General features: G+C 41.0%; 1 long non-coding RNA gene across 1 annotated transcript; it reads left to right on the top strand.

Annotated features, from left to right (window-relative positions):
- The first annotated feature begins 260 nt into the window (after window positions 1-260).
- On the top strand, window positions 261-22,511 carry LOC122161923. Its single transcript, XR_006169343.1, has 5 exons — window positions 261-460; window positions 921-1,195; window positions 3,316-3,510; window positions 4,298-4,406; window positions 22,170-22,511. It is a non-coding gene; the product is annotated as an uncharacterized LOC122161923 (long non-coding RNA).
- The last annotated feature ends 1 nt before the right edge of the window (window position 22,512 follows it).

Raw genomic sequence — 22,512 nt, 5'->3', positions numbered from 1 at the left:
CCTTTTTCCACTTTAGCAAAAGCAAAGCTCACCAATAAATGAAATTCAGCTCAGATGGGTATTCTTTGTATGCAATGTGCCAGTACCTGGTTACACAACAGAAAACTGCCTAATGTCTGTCCAAGTCTTGTTTTTTTCTTCCTGCAAAAACTATTTGCTTCTTGTAAAGTATATTTTAGCTACTCTCAAAACAGCTTTGTTATTATTATTATTATTATTATTATTATTCACATTTATCATTTTACAGATCACTTAAGTGAACGTGGTAGTGAGGAAAGTATCAAGATAACAGACTGGATTCCTGGAGCAGATGAGTAGACTTTCATGGCCAGACAACAGAACAAGCTGACCAAGTCCATGTAGCCAATTCTGCAGTCAAAACCAAAGTGCTGGGACTCAGAAGGTTTCGCTTGTTAATTTAACTGCGAGTAAATAAAGAAATGCTGTTGGCCCTATTAATGTAAGTAGGGCCAACAATAGACTGACTCTCAGACCTATGCAGAGCTCTTGTAAAATGTATGTTCATTGTATGCTGAAAAATATAGGGGCATGGGACTCATGAGCAAGGCCTGGAAATTAAGCTCATGACTGACAGAAGGGGCAGTGCATGAATTGGCAGACAGATTATGGAGCAGCATGTACGCTTTGATCATAAAATACTTCTTGATGTATGTTGGGGTCACTTCAACCTAGGACCAGACTAAATATATATGCAAGAGTCTGTTGTATGATGGGCTCTGTATTGCTCTTAAAATTGAAGGAGGACTATTGATGGAGTCAGAGATCTACACAGCTGAAGTTTCACTAAGTGACCTTGAAGTCAGCAGGAACATATGTAATATAACGCGAGCAATTATATACAGTATTTTTCTGCCTCTCTTCCTATATTGCTTCCTCCATATTGTTATATCTATTTTCAGCACAGTGTAGGCCTGAGGGATAACGGCAGATGACTCATGGACCAGACACCAGTGACAGCGCGTTACTCTGTGTCTGTTGGCCAAGTGTTACTGACTGAAATCACTGGCTCTACCTCAGTTCACTGCAGCAAAATGTCTGGTCTTGTTTGGATTTGCTTGAGAAATGACCTTCATTGTTCTTATCCACATTCTCACCTTATACAATGTCTGTGTGTGTGCCAGAGTCACCTCCCCTGCAAGGGTGGACAGATTTAGGGATGCTCAAAATGGCACAGGTAAGTGGGGTGAATTTTATTTTTTGAGTTCTTTATTTGTTAAAAAGCTTCTAAAAATGGCTTATAATTGCAGGTGAGGAGATAACTGTTAGCAACAAATGAGCATCTGTGCAGTTCCTCCAAGCCACAGTCTGGGGGAGTTTAGGAAGCTGTGTAACCACAGGGATATTTCTTTCCCAGCTCAAGTAGCTGATGTGCCTTTATAGGACTCATTTTCTGTAATTTTGCCAAAAGCTGTTTTAAAATCTTTACACATGGCATGGACAAAAAAAAAAAAAAAAAAGAGACTTTTAATACAGATGCCTCAACCCTACAGAGGTTGAATTAGGATAACGTGATAACATACGTAGAATGTGATGTGTGCTAGACACCTGATATTTTGCCTGGCCTCTAGGTCACAAGGAGATGTTCTCACCTGGCAGCACTGTCCCAGGCCTGAGAACCAACTTCCCTTTCCAAGCCTGGTGATGCAGCCATCTGGGGTCACCCAGCTGGTGAGGTCTTGCATGTAGGGTAGTGAGAGGTACGGTACTATGATTAGGTTGTGGCTGGACTTGACGATCTTGAAGAAGACCTTTCAACTGAGCAATTCTGTGATTCTATGATCATTTTGTATGGATTCTTGCCTAGGATTGTATACCAGCGTAGGCTATGCCATCTCCAAGGACACATGTTATGAAAGTCAGAAGATTATTCTCAAGTATCCACATCATTAAATGAGCAAAAGTAAACAAAAAGAGCATTATCAGGGGGACTGAGCTGAGTCTTGGAGGTCCAGCTCAGTCGTGCTAAGAATCTATGTACCTATCATTTTGCTTTAGTTTCATCAAATAAGGAAATGTGATGAAAACCTAGGAAATGAGCTGAAGTGACCCCTTGCTGGATTAATTGGATACAGTGACAGATCAGAGGCCCCAGTGGGTTCCCCTGCTTAGAACAATATAGAGCTGATGTGTGTGATAAAACAAACAAATGCTTCCGTCCTATAGATTTTACTGGAGTTCAGATGTTTCCTGCCTGTGACAAGTGATAAGAACAGATTTTTCAGTTTTCTCATTATAAAATCTTTCATAATGACATCTTCCATAGTCATCAGTAGCAGTAAAATATGTACCTCTTGGAAGCCCTAGAGACAAGCATACGAGTATTTTGATAAAACGATGACTAACTCCATTCCCTTCTCTGCGTGTTGTTATTGATCCCTTTAAAGGCCCTAATTTAATGACTTCCTTTCTGCAGTACAGGGGGTTGCTGACTGGGCATTCCTTAGTAGCTTGGGTCTAGAGGCTATTTGGCTAAAGATGAATGGAGTTATGTTTTCATTGGCTTGCTTCTGTTGTTTCGTGTTCCACTACCTAGGAGTTTTTTAAAGAAAATCATCAAAGTGAATAATCTGTTCCATACTGCAATTATAAATCCTGAGGAGAAAAGTGAGCTACATCATTTTAAGTACAAATTGAAAAACCTTAATCTGTGGACACCAGAAGATATATCAAGCTGTGCTGGAAGTAGAATTAATCCATTCAAACCCAAGCATAAAAAGGGACTTCAGGTTTTTGTGAAACAGGGCTCAGATACTGCAGTTGGCTTTCTGCCAGGCTTTAGGCCATGTAGAAACTAACTTTTGCACAAAGTCTGTGCAACATATTGTGCAGTCAACCCTATATTAAAATATCTGTTCAAAATGCTGGTGCAAATATGGAGTATTTGAAGGCCTAAAGTAATTGACATCCTGTCAGGAGCAGAAATGGTGACAGCGTTAACACAAAGAATGTAAATTGGATCTTTTCCTGGGACGATGATTTGTAGGGCTGAGCTGGAACAGCAATAAAAGTGACTTTAAAATGACCTCACAGTAATGGAAGAATATGTGTTGGAATAAAGAGTATACATAACACACATAGCAACTCAGATGAAAACATTGATGAGGAGATCAATAAGTATCTCGCTTCTTGCACAGTCATCTTGGAGAAATGAAACGTATTTGGAGACTGCCTTAAACAATTATGCCCAAAAATCTTACTTTGCCTTGACCTTATCAAACTCATTATTAATGCAAAAATGTGGGGAAAAAAGCTCATTATGATTCTGAATATTAATTTTTTACCTTGGCTTTTCAGCTCATGCAGGAAAATTGTATATGACTCTAAGGAATACTGCAATAAAAAACACAGCACAAGTCCAGAGTGAATACATCCATGAGACACAGTGATGACGGACTGCTTTTAGATTGGCACTAAGCAGCTGCTCTGTGACAAGATGGTTTGACAGATGTTTGCTTCAGATCCCGAGGCCTCATCACTTCTTACTGATGTGTAAGTCAGTCCACGGTCCCTATTAAAGTTACGGATCCCTGAGTCCTTTATGGCTTTGCTTTATGGCTTTGACTTGAGAAAGTGTACCTGAAGGACTCTTCCACCAAAGCACAAATCCTGGGCACCAAATGTTGCATCTGGCTCAGCCTCCTGTTGAGTGTTTGTCTCGTGTAAAAAGGCAAGGCCACTGAGATGCTTGGTGTCACTGTGTGTGAGGCTGTTATCCTAGACATAAGCACCAAACACGTGGGTGAGCTAAAGCTGTCCTAAATGTACAAAAACCTAAACTGTTGCAGACTGAGGGTGTGCTATGTCCATCTGTGGCTTAGCAGAACGTATCACTCACCACCACCTGAAGCTGACACAATTAGTAGTAGGTGCTCCTTGGAAGGACTAGCACATGTGAGATCATTGTGTTTCTCCCTGCAAAAGCTGTTGAACACTATGCACAGCAAACTGGACAGTTTATTTTTTTGTTCTTGTGAAGTGCAAAGGAGAACAGACATAGAAACATACACGAGAAAGATGTTTTTCATTCTAGGTGGGCAGGTGTTAGGAAAGAGCTATAAAGTTGCTGTTTATTGAGAAATGTGAGTACTGTGTATTTAAGTGGATGATGAAAATGATAAAATCATGCTCTTCTCTTCTTAAAAAATGTGGATAACATACTTAGCTGCAGAAATTATAGCACAGATTGGGTATGGGGCATTGGCAGCATACTTTTGTACTGAGCTCTACTACCTCATTTGCACTGAAAAAACTGAGAGTTTACTTTCTCTTTTTGCAGAGAAGGTGTTTGCTTTGCTTTCCTGCTTTTGCTTAACTGGCTAGCAAGTGAATTCAGAGTGAGCAGGTCGGCTCAGGAACAAGAAGGACCTGAAGAGATCAAAATAACAGTAAGTGTCACAAAATTATTTTTTTTAATATGTAAAAACAGCAAAGGCCCCATTTTGTAAATTTGTAATTACTCATGGGAACAATGCAGACTTTTTTTCCCACTCTTCACTTTATCTCATGTGGAAGATGTGGCTCTAAGAGTTACACTGGAGTGCAATTGTTTTAGCAGTGTATGGGGATGTGATCTCTGATGTAAGTCATTTAAACAGGTGCCATGTCGTATTAATTGCAAACAAAGGGCTTGCTGAACCACCTATCTGGTTGCATTAGTCGAAGTTAATGAATTATTTATTTATTAAGACATGTCCTCCGGCATCTGCACATTCTGCTGGAAATTGTTCAGATGGCAGCTCAGGCCCTTCAGCTGTAGCTTACATCTGGCTATGAAACACACCACTGGCATCACTGCTGGGGGAAGGAGGCGTAGGGAAGGGTACTGGAACATGTTTCCTGTACTGTTAGTTTTCTAACCCTTATAATTTCTTCCTGTGTCTGACTGTGACACTCTCCTCTTATCTCCCCAGCAGCACCTGGAGCTTTGCTTCCCTCCAGTCAACAGCTGGGAGCTTATTACCTTTGAGTCTTACCCAGTGTCACCTGACTACATCATACATTATTCCTCTGATTTGCTCTGTGCTGTTTTTGCATTTCTGTTAGTTGATTCATCATTTCAATGTTAAGCAAACTCTTAAATCTTGAGCTTCAGGCTGTAACTAGTGAATTTGTAATGAGATAGATCACAGATTATTCTTTAAAACATTTTTCAAGGTTTGTTTACTACTGATATTAAGAAAATGCAGACATCTTTACAGTTATATCTCTTTTTATAAAGCCTCTGCTCTGTATTGTTTATGTTTGTTTCCTTTGGTATTCAGCAGGTTCAAAGACAGCTCTTGCTGTCTTGCATTCTTTGCTGCCTCCATAAAGCAGGTCCTAGAGAGCATCCAAAGGAGGGCTATGAAGATGGTGAAGGTTCTTTCTAACTCGGAGTATTCTGTGATTCTAAAAGAGGGGCAGTGGCCAGCAAGGATGGAATCATCACAAAGGGGAGAATTTGCACTTAGTGGGAGGCAGTCAGGGTTCTGGGTGCACTTATCACACTTGCCCGTGTCATACTGCTTTCTCCTCTGCCTCTGCTTTTCCACATGAACTCTGCTACGTGAAGGGCAAGGTAAGAGGAGGTTATTGAACAAATAAGGTGTGGTGCTGAGTTTTCCTGAGGAGATGGGCAAAGCCTATGGCATGGAGCAGGAGGGGCTAAGGGCAGTGGAGCTTTTGCCCTGAAGAACAGGGAACTCCTAAAGCTCTCAGTCCCACAACCAGAAATGATCAGAGAAAGCAGATTTGGGCCAGGAGCTTTCACAAAATGTGTCCAAACTAAAAGTGTCTGAGAATGCACCATGTTCATTGTGAAGCTGACAGAAGCCACAGGCACGTAGCACTAGGCAGGACAAAGCAGCGCCTGAGGTCTCTGTCCATCACAAGTAGCACTTGTGATGCCATGTTTGACCAGGGATGCTGTGTTTGCCAAAGCCTTCAGGGAACTTGCTGCGTGCTCTGCCTGGGGGGAGGGAGGGCATGCCTTTGTGAAGTGATCTCGGAGGTTCTTCCAAGAAGGATGTCCTGCCTCTTGGTGTATTTTAAGCCATGTTTGGAAGCAGAAAAACTATTGCAGCTTTTAATGGTTTCTGTAATTTGGTCTGGGCCTTGGTAGTGAGATTTGGGGTGTGAGAGCCAATCCTGAGCTCTGAGAATCTCTGCTGTGTTGCTCCACAGACTTTACAGAATGATGAGCGCCAAAAGTAGGCTTTGTCACCACTGCAGGAAGGCTTGCATCTCCTGTATTCACAGCTGTCCCCTGGGCATGAGAGTGTCTTGAGCATGGCCCATCCTCACTGTGTCTCCTGAGCCATCTTGTTGTTGAGATGGTTGCATGAACCAACTAGGGAGTTAAATCATAGAATCATAAAGTCACCAAGGTTGGAAAAGACCTCCAAGATCATCCAGTCCCGCCATCCACCTACCACCAATATCTCCCCACTAAACCATGTCCCTTAGTACAACATGTAAACATTTCTCAAATGTTTCATTATAATTTTGATACTTGTGCTAATCTCCCATGGATTCATGGCTGAAGACATCACAAAAGAAAACAAACCTCCTCCAAACAGTTGTGTGTGTATAAATCACCTACATATGTTTCTTGTTCCTTGCTATGCTTGGGTTTCTTTTTAATATAATTCTTGGCACGATGGAAACCATGTTGGTGACATTATTAGCATTGTTGGCCTGGAATGTTTTTAATAACATTGAGTTTGTTGGTACAGAGCGTGAATTAGTTGTCAGTTTTTTAGAAGTCAGAATGTAATTGCTGATCAAACATTTAAAATATGATTTGTATTAGCGATGGTTTTCCCCATAAATTCTTTCTTATGTCCATTAGGCAGGAAGCCAAAAACTGACAGTGTGGCAGCTCTGCTCAGCAGTCACAGTTTGGAGTGCAGCTCCAGGCTTCTATTCCTGACTGAATTTCTCATATTTTTCAGAGGGTTTTTTTCTGTTTTTTTTTTTTTCCTTTCTTTTTTGGCAAGAAAAACTGAAAATAAGTTTAGACCAACCTAAAATACATCTTTCTCCCATTCTGCATTTCCAGGACTGCTGTCAGGCTGACAGATCAGTTACTGCACAGCTCTCTCTATTACACTCTATATAAATCTGTGTTTTCTCCCAGACGGTTCTCCATCACCCTGCCTTCTTTCATAGCCATCACAAAACGGGTGTGGAAGCAAAGTACTTTTTGCAGACACCTCTACAAAAAGTGGACTTCACCTGTAAAACCACAGAATTAGTGAGAGTAAGCCAAAGCAATTTTTTTTTTTTTTTTTAACTGAGTTCAGCTCCAAATATAATGTTGTAACAGATTAATCTACCCTTCCTTCCTGTTGGTGTTGAGATTATCATTCTGTGAGTATTGTTCCTCTCTTCCTCTGACCTGCACATGCCTCTTTTGACAATATAGTGTGCAAGTGTGCAATTATTCGGGCTCCACTGAAATGCTGGTCATCTAACACATAGAAAATTCTTGTCAGAGAAAGGGGAGGAGAAAGAGATTTCTGTGGGAAGAAACACCAGTGCTACACAGGAGCCCGCTAGTGATGGGGAGCAAAGAACAGTGATGCTTCCCATTGCATCAGCATCCCAACGACAGAACTTTCTACAGCTGTTGAGAAGGAAAATGCTAATCCAGTATTAATGATGTCAGATTATCTTAGAATAGTTAAGGATAGGTATTCCCAGGCAGCAGACTAAACGGGTCATTTGGCTATACTGTTATGGCAGATCAAAGCTTCATCACTCTCCTTGTTCAGTATCTTCTGCTAACTCTTAAAATGTGAAGCTTGTTTGTTCCAGTGGCTGACAAAGGAGCCTGGTTTCTTGGCCCAAAAACTCCCACCTCAGTGCTGAACTCCTCAGCGGGTTCCCAGAAGGCAAGCACCAGAGCTGGTTGAACCTGCATGACCAACTGAGCTCTTCAGAGCAAATTCCTTTCTTCTTTTGCTGGCTACATATTTCTCTGAGCTCATTTCTTTGCCTACCCTGTCATCATCTGGAGTTTGCCTTCAAGATAATACCATCAGTGAATGTTTGCACCATGTTTGAAAAGTCTGAAGTGCCAATTCAGAAAATTCTTTTTGTGTGTGTATGTGTGTGTTCCTCCTGACACTCTTTCCCTATCCTGGCATGATAATTTCCTTCTGTAGCCTGTTGTCTTGCGTCCCAGAAACTGGTACCTGTTCTCAGATTCATCCATGCCTGTTTAAGTTCTGTGCTGCTGCAAGTACGGCGTGAAACTGATTGATTATATGCTCTTAGTAGCTTCATATTATAATAACAATACTGGCTTCATATGTGCTAATAAGACCTCTTGAGAGTATCAAAGAAAGTGGGAACTTGCTGAATGCAGATGAAGTTTTGGGAGGTGGATTTGTTCTAGGACATTCTATTGAGCATGTTTAAACTACCAAAGAAGGATTTTTTTGGTTGTGTAGCTGCTTTTTACTCCTCTTCACCCCCTCTCCCTGCCTCCTCAAATACTGAAGATCTAGGGGAAATCCTTGTGGAGATTCTAACTCTTTAGATATAAAAGCCATTACAGTAACAAATATCAGGTCTGTGTTCCATGGCATGCAGCTGAGCTTGCTCATGCAAAGATGTATAGACATCAAATCTCAAACAGTAGGTTCTACTTTGGAAATAGACCAGAAATTTTGCTCAAAATATTCAAAAATCTTTTGGCCTTACAGAGCCTTTGGGATCGATTAAGAACAAGAGGTTACAGCTTGGAAAAAGGAGGGCAGAGAGCAGGAGTGTTGACTACCAGGGTCCATGATATGAAAGAAACTAGTTATGATGCTGCTTATTCTGGAGTGTGTGCAAACATCCAGCAGTAATGGCCTAGCTAGGGCAGAAAGGCAAAAAACCCTTTTCTGTGGTAGTCTTGTTCGCCGAGGGACAGATCACTTTCCAGCTGAGATGAGTTCAAGTAAACTGCTCTTCTGGTTATCAGAGGTAGTATTTTTAGTGGATGCAGATGAGCCTGGTTGCAGTGGAAAGAGCAACTGCCCAGTTTTTCTTTTCTGAGTTCATTGCAGCTGGCTTTGGTGACAGTCGAAGTTAAGCGGGAAGAGCCAGTGGAGCATGGCATGGCATTACTTGTTTTCCTCATCTCTTAATTTTCCAGGCTGATAAACACGGTAGAGGAAATGCACACACGCAATTAATATTAAAGTATGTGGCTGGAACTGCTTAGCTACAGGATTTCCCTGCAACCACAAGAGCTCAGTTCAGCCAGAAAATCCCAAGGCAGCCTCCATGTTGGTCCTTGTATCATCACAGTGTTCCATGGGGAATGCTTCCCTCTAGAACTGGTGTGTCCTGGGCTAATCTGAGTTCAAAAACTCAGATCCAAAACACTTTCCAAAACTCAGATCAAACACTTATTCACCAGCACAGCTCTCAGCACCACCTGTGATTCCTGTGTGCATGCACCTTAGGGTACTCTTGTTGTGTCCAATGGCCTGCTCTTATTCTGCCTTTGCTCTTGTTCCACATTAAACCTTTACTTTGTCTCACCATCATGTCTGGATTCTCTTCAAGATATCAACAATCTCTTCCTCATCCTTCATGCTCAGACCCTGATTACTTTCACTTTATTCCCTCAAAGGAAACAGAGGGAAAAAAAGGCTCATGAAGCACTGAGAATCACTGCCAAAGTTATCCTGGCTATGAGCTCACCAGTTTTCAGAAAATAATGATGATTTAAAATATGGTGCTTAGATAGATCCGAGGTTGAATAATGGGTGTCTATGACTTCAGTTCAGATGGTTTACTCTGCTCTTGGATCCTGATTTTCCATTCCCTAACAACTCCTACCTCTGACTTTACTCTTGACGTTTCCTGTTTCGCCCGTGTTTGCTTGCTGAGTTGCTTTGGTTGGGGAGAGGACCTGTTTTTACCAGCACCCACACAACAAGTTTTTTGTTTTTTTTTTTTTTCCCCCAGGAGATCAGCCAGTTGTGGCTGAAATTTCTCCACCACTGTTGTTCTGAGCTAAAAATAAATAAATAATCATCAGAATCAGTAAACATCCACCTGATGTATTGCACTTCAGTAAAGTTGTCTGTGGTCTGAGCTGAGATTCGGCTCGCTCCTATTTCTGCCCTTTGTGGCCCTCTTCATGCATGACAGCCCAGGCGTACTCCAGGCTCTTGCTATCTGGATCCTTGTGCCCTGCTTATCCAGCTCATGCCGTGGGACCGCAGCCACACAGAAATTCAAGCTCTGATGGACATTTTGAGATGATTCGTGCTTGAGGACAACAGCTTATCAAAGGTATTCATTTTGGCTCAGAGATCTTTTTCCCCACTAATTGCTGTTTTGAACCCAAAGTGCCTCCAGCATAGAGAGTGATAGAAAATGTAGTGTACAATCAGAAAGAAAGGGAAAAACAGATCAGACTATTCTTCAAATTAGAAGACTGACCAAAACATCTCGATGAGCCATGAAAGCACTAATGAGTCATATCACAGGATGGGCTAAGGAGTAATACAAAAAAGCTTCTTGTTTCAATCCCCTGCTTGTGTCAGAATGTTGACTCCTCGCTGCTGATGTATCTTTTCCCTCATCAGCAGGCTACTCTCTGCCATTTTGGATGGGATGATTCCTTTTGGAAAAAAAAAAAAAAAAGGAAAGGAGAATCCCTGCCTTGATATTCATCGAGTCAACAGGAATAGCATTCAGAAAATTCCGGTATTGTGAACTGGTTCACCCTTGCTTCCAACGTTGGCTGATTATTCTGAAATTTGATTCAGCAGCACCTTTGAGTTTTCTTCTTCCTTTCCCGTTTTATATTAGCAAGTTAACTGTTTTACTTTGAGAAAAAGCTTATATTTCACAGGTGACTTCATCTTTGGCAAACAAGTTTTTGCCACATCTTTCTGAGGAAACAATCTTGCATTACTTAGAAGTTTACCAAAACAATTCTAGCTTAAATCAAATTGTAGCAAAAATGCTCTTGTGACCTGAAAATTCAGTGCTGCCATGTGTGGACCAGCTTTAGCTAAGGCGGAGGACTGGAAACTGGGAGAAAATGTGCCAAAGAATGAGGTCATGGCAGAGTTCTGGCATCTACAGTCATGGTCGTCAAGGACCTGAGTCTTGGAGAAGGAAGGCCTACTTTTGTCAAGCAGCCTTGGGGAAAAGACACGCAACAGCAACCATGCTTCTGCTGGAGCTGGGGGCTTTTGTCAGAGATCACGTAGATGCTTGGCTGTGAGCTCTCTTGCAAGTGGGCAAGTTGTTCCACAAACATTTTGTGGTGTGCTGAAATGTATTCGTGACTTTCATTAATATATTCAGCAATGAATTAAGTGCATCTGCAAGACAAATTAGATGTCTTCTTCCATCATCTAGCATTATGGGAAATTGTTTTGCTGACACAATGCAGAAAATGGAAACATGTCTGTCTGTGGGTTTGAGGGCCCAGACTACACTCCAGTCGGTGGTGCTGTGACTGGCATGCTGTTGTGTGGTGCGGGGGGAAATAATGATGACTACGTTTGGGCAAACAGTTTCCGTAGTTTAAGAGCAAAAAACAGATTGCTGCTGTTCCAGATTTTTAATTCAGAAGTTCTCTGTGGATTTAGACAAAAGGCGTGTTGATGGATATTCAAGTTTCCCACTGCATGGGAAAGCGGTGTTTTATGGTCATCCTGGCCCACTGGGCTCACATAGTAAAGCAGCTTACAAGTAATTCATAAGTTTTGGGGTGGTTTCAATCACTCTTTAATAGCTCATATATATTTTTTTAAGTTACAGTTTAATGACATGTACAGCAATTGTCCAAGACATGGCTTGAGTGCTATTAGGGTCATACCCAAATGTTGCCAGTGTCAGATCAGAAGCCTGAGCCAAGCAAAGAGAGACAGTTTTTCCTTCCTTCCTCCTTCTATTTTTCACTCTTTTCCTCATAAATGTGACTAAAAATAATGTGCCCTGCTTGCCTCATTTGCTAAGTAAAACATGTATACCTGCTTGTTAAACTGTAATTTTAGCTTCACTTTGATTGATAGCTCAACTAGGAAAGCTTTGAATTTTCATCTTGTGCAGACACATTCAAATTAGGTGGCAAGTCTGTTGGATGCATTGTTTTTGTACAGACTAGAGCTTCCAAATGACTGAAAAAAAGTTTAAATGAACTTAATGAATTTTAATTTATTTCCCTCTCTTTTTCTTTTTTAGCTGGTACTTTAACAAGGTCAATAAAGTACTTGATGTTTTGGAATGGTGAGGGCATACCTCCTGAGTGAAGTGCAGCCAAAGCTGCAGCTGCAGCTCTTTCTACATTGGCTTGGGGGATGCTAGGGCTGCCGGCAGGACAGCTTGACCGCTGGCTTGGGCTCATGATTCTTGTGGGTAGCTGCATGTGAGGGAGGTGCTGAGGTGGAGTGGCTAGAGAAATGCTACCACTAAAGCACCATAGGGTGATATGGGACCCCTAAAAATATAATCATCTTAGTGTTTTGTCCAATTGTATGTTCTGGAGCTTCATGTTAATACTTGAAGCAAAGACTGGTTCTTGTTGTGGTTTGGTTTTCTGTTTTTCGTGTCTTCATGCCTATTTGCAGCTGGTAGATGAAGAGCTCTGCATGTCCCCTAGTCCTTGTAGGGGCTGGATCCACAGCCAACCACATGCTGCATGAAATTACCGATCTTTTCCAGCCTTGATAATTCTGTGTTTCTGTGCACTACTGCCTGTTGTGAGCTGGCACGCTGGGCAGGGAAGGTACCTGTGTGACTTTGAATGCTTGCAGTGATGCACCAACGCTTCTGAGACTAATGGTGATTATTCTGTGTAGAAGTGGCAAGGATGAGTTTTTGGAAGAGTGTACCTGCAGCTGAATTCAACCTGGTGTGGGAGGCTGTTTCAGTCTGAACTCCTCCTTTGTAGGAAGACTGGGAAAAAGGAGAGAGAAGGAAGACGGAAGACAAGTAATCCAGATTGAGACTGAAGCCACTACTTGCTTACTGGTACTTCTAAAAAACTAATTTGGAGCAACAGCGGCAGGATTAAAATGGGCCTGCTGGACCAGTCCAATGCCCTGCAGGTAGCTGAGTCAAGTAAGAAATGTTTACAGAATGTGTACAGCCTTTCAATAGTCAGAGGTCTTAACCTCAGCATCTGGACCATTGTGGTCCAGTGACGAATGGATCCACATTCCATCAACATATTTTATCTCTTGAATTCCATGTTAATTTTTTTTGCAAATCACAGCATTTTGTGGCAACAAGTACCAGGACTAATCCCACTCTCCATGTCAGTGTCAAGTAGCAAAATGGATTTGTTTTAAAGGTTTTAGATAAATCAGCTTCTCCATTGCATGCAGATTTCCACCCAGCTCTGTTGATGAGAAACCTCAATCTACTTCAGATAAAATTAGCTGGGAGATTATAACCTCTTGTTAGCAACGTGGGTAGTAATATCTTCAGATGGTAAAACCAGATTTGAAAGAGAACATCTGCCTAAGCCTCAGGCTGTGAAAGCGAGCTTAAAGTGAAGTAAATGTTGAATGACTGTCACTGAACTTGTGCAGTGGAACCTGAGGGAGTAGCTCTGTGTTAGAAAAACCTGATTTGTTGTATCTTGTTTTGGGTTTGCTTGTGCTTTGCCCTCTTTGAGTATAATAATGTTCTGTGTGAAAAATCTTCAGTCTCTCTGTATACACAGTTGATGTCTCCTTGTGTCTTTATATCCAACAGTCAAGCAAGTAACTAAATCCTGATAATAAGTGGGTGAAATCACAAGTTGGTTTGCTTCCCTTCCTCATTTTCCTTGTAATCAGAAGATGAAGTCACTTCAGAAATGTAGAGGAGGCTGTGCTACCATTGGCATGCCATGGCTGTGGTAAGCACACATTTTAAATCACAGTTTTAGAGACTGTTTATGCAGACAAATGTCATGTGTTTAAAAATAATGAGTTTATTCAGAAAGAAAAATTCCCCCAAAAGTGATTAATTAATGGAGACTCATTCTCAGTGTAATAGCCAGCTAGAATTATTTTAGGCATTCTCTTGAAGTCAATTACCTGTTGGAAAATCTGTTCTCTACACCAAGTTAGTCCAAGTTCCACAGCAGAAATAATGAAGCACTGGTATAAAGCCAGAAACAGTAAATTTTTCATAGCTGCTTGTCTATTTCATTGTAATACATCAATAAGATTCTGAGACAGCAATCTGGTTTTTGAAGTTTAAAGTTAAAATAGAGACAAGGCAAACAGTGCCTTTTCTGACCAGTAATGTAGAGGTGTCATCTATTTTTTGTTAAAAAAAAAAAGACCTGGGATGCAATAATTTCAAGATGATTTACATAGTAAAATAGTTTGCTTTTTCAAATGCATATATGGATTTGTGAAAAGTGAGAGTGACAATCCATAGGTGTGACTTGTGACTTGATATTGCAGATGCTGACTCTTCAGCACGTTACCTCAGACTGCATTTAGTGTGAAAGGGAATAGCTGTATCATAGAGCATTCTAACAGAATTGTAATTGCTGCTGTTCAAGATTGTCACTGCAGTTATGAAACATAGGTAGATGCTGTGTGGCTCTGCCATAAAAGCCTCTGTCATGGTTCTTTCCTGGTCCTTCAACTTGTACCAACGTGCAGGCATGTAAATCATTGCCACAGTGGGCTGCCCTGCTGGGCTGGGGCTGCAGCCTATCTTCCCTCCCAGTGTAGTTTGGTCTTTACTCCCTACTTTCAGAGTTTCATAATGAAGTTATAAAAACACATTTCACAATGAAACTTGGCAAAGTGACAGCTGAAAAATTATTTTTCCCTAGTCATTTTAAATGCATCAACTCAGTATTCTAAGAAACAGAAGATGAGAGAATAACAGTGTTTAAAAAGTGTGATGTCTCAGGTTGATCCTGATGGAAAGATGTCATTTGTCTTTTGATCATAAAAAGATCTGAGATCCAATAATTTCAAAATATTAATGAAATGCTACATAAGCATCAAATGAATACAGTGACTGGGGCTGGGACTGCTATTTTCCTGTAGTTCATAACATGTCTTGTCTAGTTAAAGAAACAGTATCTAATTGCAGGTATTTATGCAGTTGATGGACTAGAAATGCTTTGGTGGGATTGTTCTTGTCTCTGAAGTAAATTGAATGCATTTTGTAAAATTTTCTAATTATGTATTTACTCCAGGATCTGTTCTGATCTTCAGGGTAAGCACTACAACTAAATGTTGTAGTAGAAAAAGAGGTATTTTTTCTTTTTTCTTTTTTTTTTTTTCCTGTGTTGGTTCACACAAAGAAAGCTATGCTTTACCATGCAGTATCGTGGTTCACCTTTCCACTTACAAAGGTAAAATCCATGTCAGCTGCATAGGAACTTTCAATTGTTTGGAAGGGATTTCTTTGGCTTGCATCATGACTTAATTTGAAAGACATTCTAAATATGAAATGATTTATTGTATTGTTTTGTTTTTTCTTTTTTCAAATATACCAACATAATTGTTTTTGGAGGAGAGACATCCTGCAGTTGTATAACACCAAGTAAAGACTCTCTCTGAGTGTGTGATTCTGTGGTTAGGGAAAATGAGGTGAAAAGGTGCCAGGGAGGAGGAAGTGGCTGAGAGGCCCTTGTAGTCTGAAAAAGCACAAAGTCGGATCCCATGGAGTCCAGGCTGCTGGTGAGGCAGTACAGGGAAGAAATAGAAGCTGAGGGACCATTGTACATATTTAGTGTCTTCAGAGGACCAAACTTCTCAATTCTAGGGGAAGCACGTACTCATTTCCTTCTCTGCTATGGAATTAATCCTACTTCATGCATTTTCTAAGATCAGAACGCAACCCTGAGTAGCAAAGAGGTTTGTTTTGAGGTATATTTAGCTTGTGTGAAAAATGTGTCATTTTTTCATTCTCTGGTTGTGCCTGCAAAACTGGAAGATCTTAAGACCCTACTGACTCACACTGCTGTGAGGCACAGCAATGTTTGTTGGTATTCTAAGGGGGGGAATTGAAGCAATCATATATTCTAGAGAAAACATGCTTCATAAACCCACACACTCTGATTTGCCCCCAGTAGAGATCCTTTGCAACAAAATGGGTCGTTACATCATGTAAAGATAACTGAAAACCATAAAATGTATGTTTTTTTGCAGTAAGTGTCAAGTGAGACAATGACAAGTGTCGTTTATGGTGTTCCATTTTGTTGTTTTCTTGACTTGTACCTGATGAGAAAGGAATGACTTGGCAAACAGCAGAGAGCTCCCTCTGTTTCATCCACCCAATTTTTTGTTATTGTTTGAAAGTAATTTTCTCGGGCAGATGTTATTTGTTGGCAGCCATACTGTTCTTAAAATACCCAAGAAACATACAATGAAGAACAGCAGTGAAAAAAGACTATGGAAGACACTTGAAAATGTATTGTGTTATTTTTAACTGCTTTTCCAAAAGGACTATGTTTTTAATATAATCTGCTTTGCTGAAGCATCTCTTAGATGAGAACTTCAAAATGTGGTAGACAAATTGTTTCAGCATGTCTGTGGGATAGGTAAGTCCTATTAACTCCATTTTACAGAGGGAGAAATCTGAACGTCAGAGAGCTGAGAGCACTGTTTTCCAGCTTTCGTGTTACTAAATGACTGTCAGAACTAAGTATTGTATTAAATTTCACCCCCTAAGTCCAATTTAATCCTCTGCCTTTCCAGCAGGAGGTTTATTAGAACTTCAACTTTTCCATTCACAGGTTATAAAATGAGCAAAGGCAGGGATGAGTGTGAGATACAGGCAGTCAGTCTTGAAATGAACAGCATGTCTCTGAAGTTAATTATAAGCCCCTAAATTAAAGCGTGTCATAAATATGTCAGACTGGATGTAGCCTTCTCAAAGTTGCTCAACTTGAAACTGCTTAACCTACCAGCATATCTCTTCTCTAAGTTCACAAAATGTGGGCAAATTCCCCAATAACTGATGACCTTAATATTATTAGTCTTCAGGTATTGTTGTTGTTGTGTTGTTATTGTTTCAAAAAAATTTTAATCACATGTATGCTAGGTATTGATTACTGGGGATGTGTGGTCAGCAATGTTGCTTCATCCAGGGTATCAGAAACTTCAAAAGTACTAAAGTCTAATAAGAAAGTTAAGTTCGTGATGAAAAGAGAAACTTAAAAGCACAGCAGTCTATAAAGGGAAAAAGTCTAAAAGCAATTTTCAGTTCTCTAAATAAATGCTATGTTGGTATGAAATATATATTGAGGTGGGGCTTGCTTAATGAGTTGGAGATGTATCTTAATTGACTTTTGTTAGGTCCTCCATTGTTTGAAAGAGACAAAAACTATGGTTCTAGATACCTTAAACTCTGTTAGTGCTGGTCAGGCTTACACCAACCTGTTCTTCACTTTTTTTTTATGACATCTTCCTGCTTTATGAACTTGGAACTGCAGACTAACTCACTGCTGCCAGTGGTCCCAGCCACAGCCAATTAGAGGACTGTGGAGGCTGCCCTGGCATGGAGATACTCATACCTTTCTATTTGGTAAGAGTATCTCCAAAACAAATGTTGATGCCATGGTGCCATCCCCAAAGGACCCAGGTGAACAGAAACACTTGCACTTTGAGAATCTACAACAATTGTTCCTAATGAGGGGCAGAATTAGAGACCAAAAAGAGCCCTTCTCTTTCCCTCCTGTTTCTCAGTCATCACTTAACCTTCATAAAAAGCTGGGAATGGTCACTTTTTGGAGTCATGCTTTACTCTGCCGAGAATCACTAGATCTTTGTCTTTGTATAAAATCAGCTATATTAGTAATTATCATCCTTGCCCACACTTTTCTGCACAGATAAACAGAGAAGCTGAGTCAGGACATGGCAGCTTTCAGTGTTTGCTCTCCGGTATTGGATGTCTAAAACTGAAACTCAGTAAGTGGCAAGTTACTGGGAGGTGTTGCCATTTCTTTAGACATTCACAGAATTGCTGAGGTTGGTAAAGACCTCCAAGGTCATGTAGTCCAGCAGTCCACCTACCACCAATATTTCCCTACTAAACTGTGTCCCTTAGTACAACATTTAAATGTTTCTTGAGCTTTTGAGGAGACAAATGAAAGAATAATTTAGTTTTGAATGTCTAACATGTTTTATGACTACATCTCTCTAGCACTTTTTTGAAGCGGTGTAGTTCATTTCAAATTACATTATTGCAAAGGCACCAGAAACATGAAGGTGAGCCATTAGCTCATTAGTACCACCAGGAGAAGGTAAAAGAATTAGCAAAGTCTGTGATGGGCAGCCACAGCTAAAATACGTACTGTCTCTATGGAACTAGATGTGCTGCTAACACCAAGAGCTTGTAATAATGCGACCTTTTAAAAATGTATGTTTCATAAATGGAAAAATGAACTAAAGAGGCAGCTGGTGAAGATTTCAAGAAACTGTACTGCTTGATTAAACACTAGATTCATCTAAATGTAGTATATGTGAGTAGGGACTACAAGCACAGAGACTGCAGTGCACCTCTGACAAAGGCAGACAAATGCCAGCTCTGTCCACGTGCACGGCAAGTTACCAGGAGTTCAGTAAATTCCTGTGCTTGGAAAGCCTTGTGCCAGAAAGAAAAAATGAGCTGTGAAGTAATAACGGTGATAACAGCATTCAGTGAGGCAGGCGTAATGCCTCAGTTGATCCTGGCCTGCAGCACCATCACTCCTTGGCAGAACTTGGTGCCTGGGGATCTTCTCAGAAGTTCATTCTGACACTCAAGCTGATCTAGAGCAGAGCTTATTTTTTTTCTTGACAGTCATATTTGCACAGTACCTGGGTAAGATGAGTACCTCAAAACAATTACGTGAGAATTAATACTCTGGGGACGGGTTCCCTAGTCATTTATAAAACCTCTGAGTACATTTGTGTTCTTCTGGCTTACTGTCAAGAAACCTGGACAGTGCTGAGCTTTGTGCTTCTGTTGGTGGCAAGCAACCAGAGAACAGCAAATATTGTCCCTCTTGTGTCAGTAGAAAAGCAAGTGCAAAATGGGCTGCAGGCAGATCAGATTTCATTTTCAAGATGAGCATTTGGTGTATTCTTTCTGCTTTCAACCCAACTCTTCTTGTTGATGCTAAGCGGCTGAAATCCCTGCTCCAGCAACTTGTGTCTGTGTAAGAGACTGCTAACAAGTCAAATCGTCTGGGATGTGCAGAGTCTGGGCAGGCATCACATGCATTTCTTCTTTTTCTGACCCTTAAGGCCATCTTTCATGCTGCTTCATGCAGCTTCTTTGGGGCACACTTCTTTAACATTTGAATGCTCTAGAAAGACAGACGCGTTGAGGACCTCAGCTTTCTCCTTGTCTTCCGTGGTCACATTCCCCGCGTCATCAATTAAAGGATAGAGATTATCCTTGGTTCTTCTCTTGCCGTTGATATATTGGTAAAAGGATTTCTTATTCTCCTTTACTGCAATCTAAGTTCAAGATGGGCTTTCGCCTTCCGGGCTTCCTCTCTGCATGCCTTAGCAACTTCCTTGTAATCTCCCCTAGTAGCCTGTCCCTTCTTCCAGAGGACATAGACTCTCTTTTTCTTCCTGAGTCTTGACAGTAATTCCCGGCTCATCCACACCGGTCTTCTCCCCCTACAGCTCGCCTTACGCTATTCAGGGACAGTCTGTTCTTGTGACTTTAAGATTTCCATCTTGAGGAGCATCCAGGCTTCCTGGACCCCTTTACCCTTAAGGAGCAGAATGGAATAGCAGTCCCATCCTGGTTTAACATATCTCTGAAATTATGGCCTCACTGTGAGAATTTCTGCCTCAAGTACCTTCTCATTTGAGCCAAATATTTGGTGTCCATCTGTTTTATCTACAGAGATACTTGATGCAGTTTTCTAGGCGAGTTAGATGTATGTAATTGCTGACTGGCTTTTGATGGAGCAGACATGACAGTGATTTGCAACTCCAGAACAGTTTTCTGTCCAGGGATACAGTGATAGATGGAAATCTCAAAGGTGTTGAAACCAGTTGCAGGATGAGGTTCAAGCTAAATGTGAGGCTTGAACTCTCTGCTTAACTTTCCAAACAGGTGTGAAGAGTGTTGGCAGCTGCCACAGCGTTACATTGCTGCCTGCCCAGCAGTGGAGGGGCATACATGTACAGACACAGGCACAAAATCATTGCAAGAGAGAAATTACACTTCACCACACATAATTTAATTGCCACTCACTGAATCATAGAATCGTTTGAGTTGGAAAAGACCATTACAGGTCATCTAATCCACCCCCCCTTGCAAAACAGGGATACCTACAGCTACATCAGGGTGCTCAGAAGGTTGTGATTCTTGATCACCTTTCCATGGACTGCTGAAGTTGTGTGGGTTACTAGATCCTTTTCTTCAGAAAATATGGTAAACTTTATTTAGTTGCTGCCATGTAGACAGTACCCACTAACATCACAGACAAGGTTGGCCAGTGAAGCCTAGGGAACTATGATGTGCAGTGTGATTTTCTTTTCTCTAGGAAAATGCATTCTTCGAACCTAAGAAGTGAAAAAATACACCGTACTAAGCAGCATGGATTAGTGGGGAAATATTGGTGGTAGCTGGACAAGATGATCCTGGAAGTCTTTTCCAATCTTGGTGATTCTGTGATTCTATTGGGCAGGCTGGGCTGATGGCTGTATATGAAGCAGTGTGAGTCAGAAGTACAAATTAGCAATAAACTCTCAAGAAACACAACTTATATGCATAGGAAGAAAAATACCATCTCACTGACGTGTTTTGTGAGGGATTAGGAAAATAAGCGAGATACTTGGAATAACTGAATAGAAGAAAATGTTCCAAGAGAACCAGTTTCACTTAGAAGTGTACCAGGTAGCAGCCCAAAACCAAGATCGGCTCAGTGGCACTGCTATAATGTCACTGTTGCCCCTGTCTAGGCAAAGCCCTGCTTTTGTGGGTTTTACAGGTTAGTAAATTTCCAGTTATGTAACTTTTCCTATTTATAAACAAGTCAAAGTGAAAAGGGAAACGCTGGCCCAGAGGATGCAACTGGATAAATGAAATATTAAACAAAAAAAAAGTCACAGGGAATTAAATCAAAATTCTGGTGAAGCCATAACCCTTATCCCTCATTGCTGTGACAGAGAGAAGTGAGACTCAAACAAATGTTGAAAAACTATTTTCTTCTTTCTTTGCAAAGGTTCAGCTACGGAGTGATTCAGCCTTATGTAAGAAAAGTCTGGATGGCGCATAAATAAATGCAAGTCACTATAAAGAATTTTCAGATTTTCTGTGAGGATCTTTTCCTTGCAGGGTCTTTGTACTGGAAACGGAAAATGAAAGGGAAAGATCTGCATCAGAATTCTAATGGCTATAAATACAGATGAGATTATGCAAACCACAAGAAAATGTCATTTGCCTCCCTTTGCTTAAATGTGTGGAAAGGGGGTGGTAAGAGCACATACAAGGCGATCTTCACAGGAGAAGTGTAAGACTGTGGTTAAAAAAAAAGACCAGACACACTACAGACATGGGATCTGTGAAAAAGCGAGAAGGAGGCAGTGATTTCCAATTGCTCCAGCCTTTCAGAAAATTATCACTTCAGTTCAGCCTCTGATATGTGAGGCACGCAGCAATCATGTGTATCTGAGGATGCTGTTCCCTGGCCGTGCAGGCACATGTCAGTCACCTTTGCTGCAATGGCCACCCATATCTGAACACTAGGTTGTAAAACTGTTGCTCCCAGCCCAGGATTATTTTATGGAGCCAGGACAGACAGTCAGTCTCCCTTGAAACCTGTTTATCTATCTGGAAGTTTTAGAGGGTGTTATCCTCCAATTCATGTTGGTTTGGTGCTCTCCCAAAGCTCTCTAATTTTTCCTTTCCTTTCCAGTTCCCACATTTGGGGCTTGGAATATCTCTTTCTATTGGAAAACAGTCATTGGCTTGGGTGACAGCTGAGTCATTCTCTAAAGACTCTTTTTTCTTAAAAGGGCTCTTTAGGTTCTATCCTGACTGTCCAGCTCATAAAAATCTGGTTTCCTTGGATTGGGTGATTCCCATTTACTTTTATGTGGAATGTGATCAATAAGCGAGTAAATAACTTCTATGTCCCACATCGTGTGCAATGTTTGACTTGCTCTCCTTATTGAAACTAACAGTCTCTTGGGATCAAATGACTGTTGCTTTTGTCTTTTTTCCCCTCCCAGATTAAAAACTATGGTCCTGTTCTTAAAGGGGAGCTGCCTGTGGCCGTGCCGAGCACTTCTCAGGATGAGACCTGCCCAGATCACCTCACATTAAAATTCCACGTCTGAAAGCAGTTTTAGAAAGGAAATGGCAAATCAATTTTTTCTGAAGAGGATAAACAACTGGCAACAAATGTAGGCAGGAAAGGGTAGCAGTTCAGAACATCCTGCAAAAGGCTTCAACATTGGTTTCTGCTTGCTTTCTGCCTCTTGAAGAATAAATGAAAATGTATATAGAGAAATGAGGTTCCTAGAAAGAAGTTCAAATTCCAGATGGATGATACCACCCAGGCACCAGCTGTTG

The sequence above is a fragment of the Centrocercus urophasianus genome, unplaced genomic scaffold (genome assembly GCF_019232065.1).
Source record: "Centrocercus urophasianus isolate 14NV4802_14NV808 unplaced genomic scaffold, USGS_Curo_1.0 seq_10, whole genome shotgun sequence".
Classification (NCBI taxonomy): Eukaryota; Metazoa; Chordata; class Aves; order Galliformes; family Phasianidae; genus Centrocercus; species Centrocercus urophasianus.
Note: the sequence above shows the minus strand (reverse complement) of the source record. Positions and strands in the feature narration are given on the sequence as shown.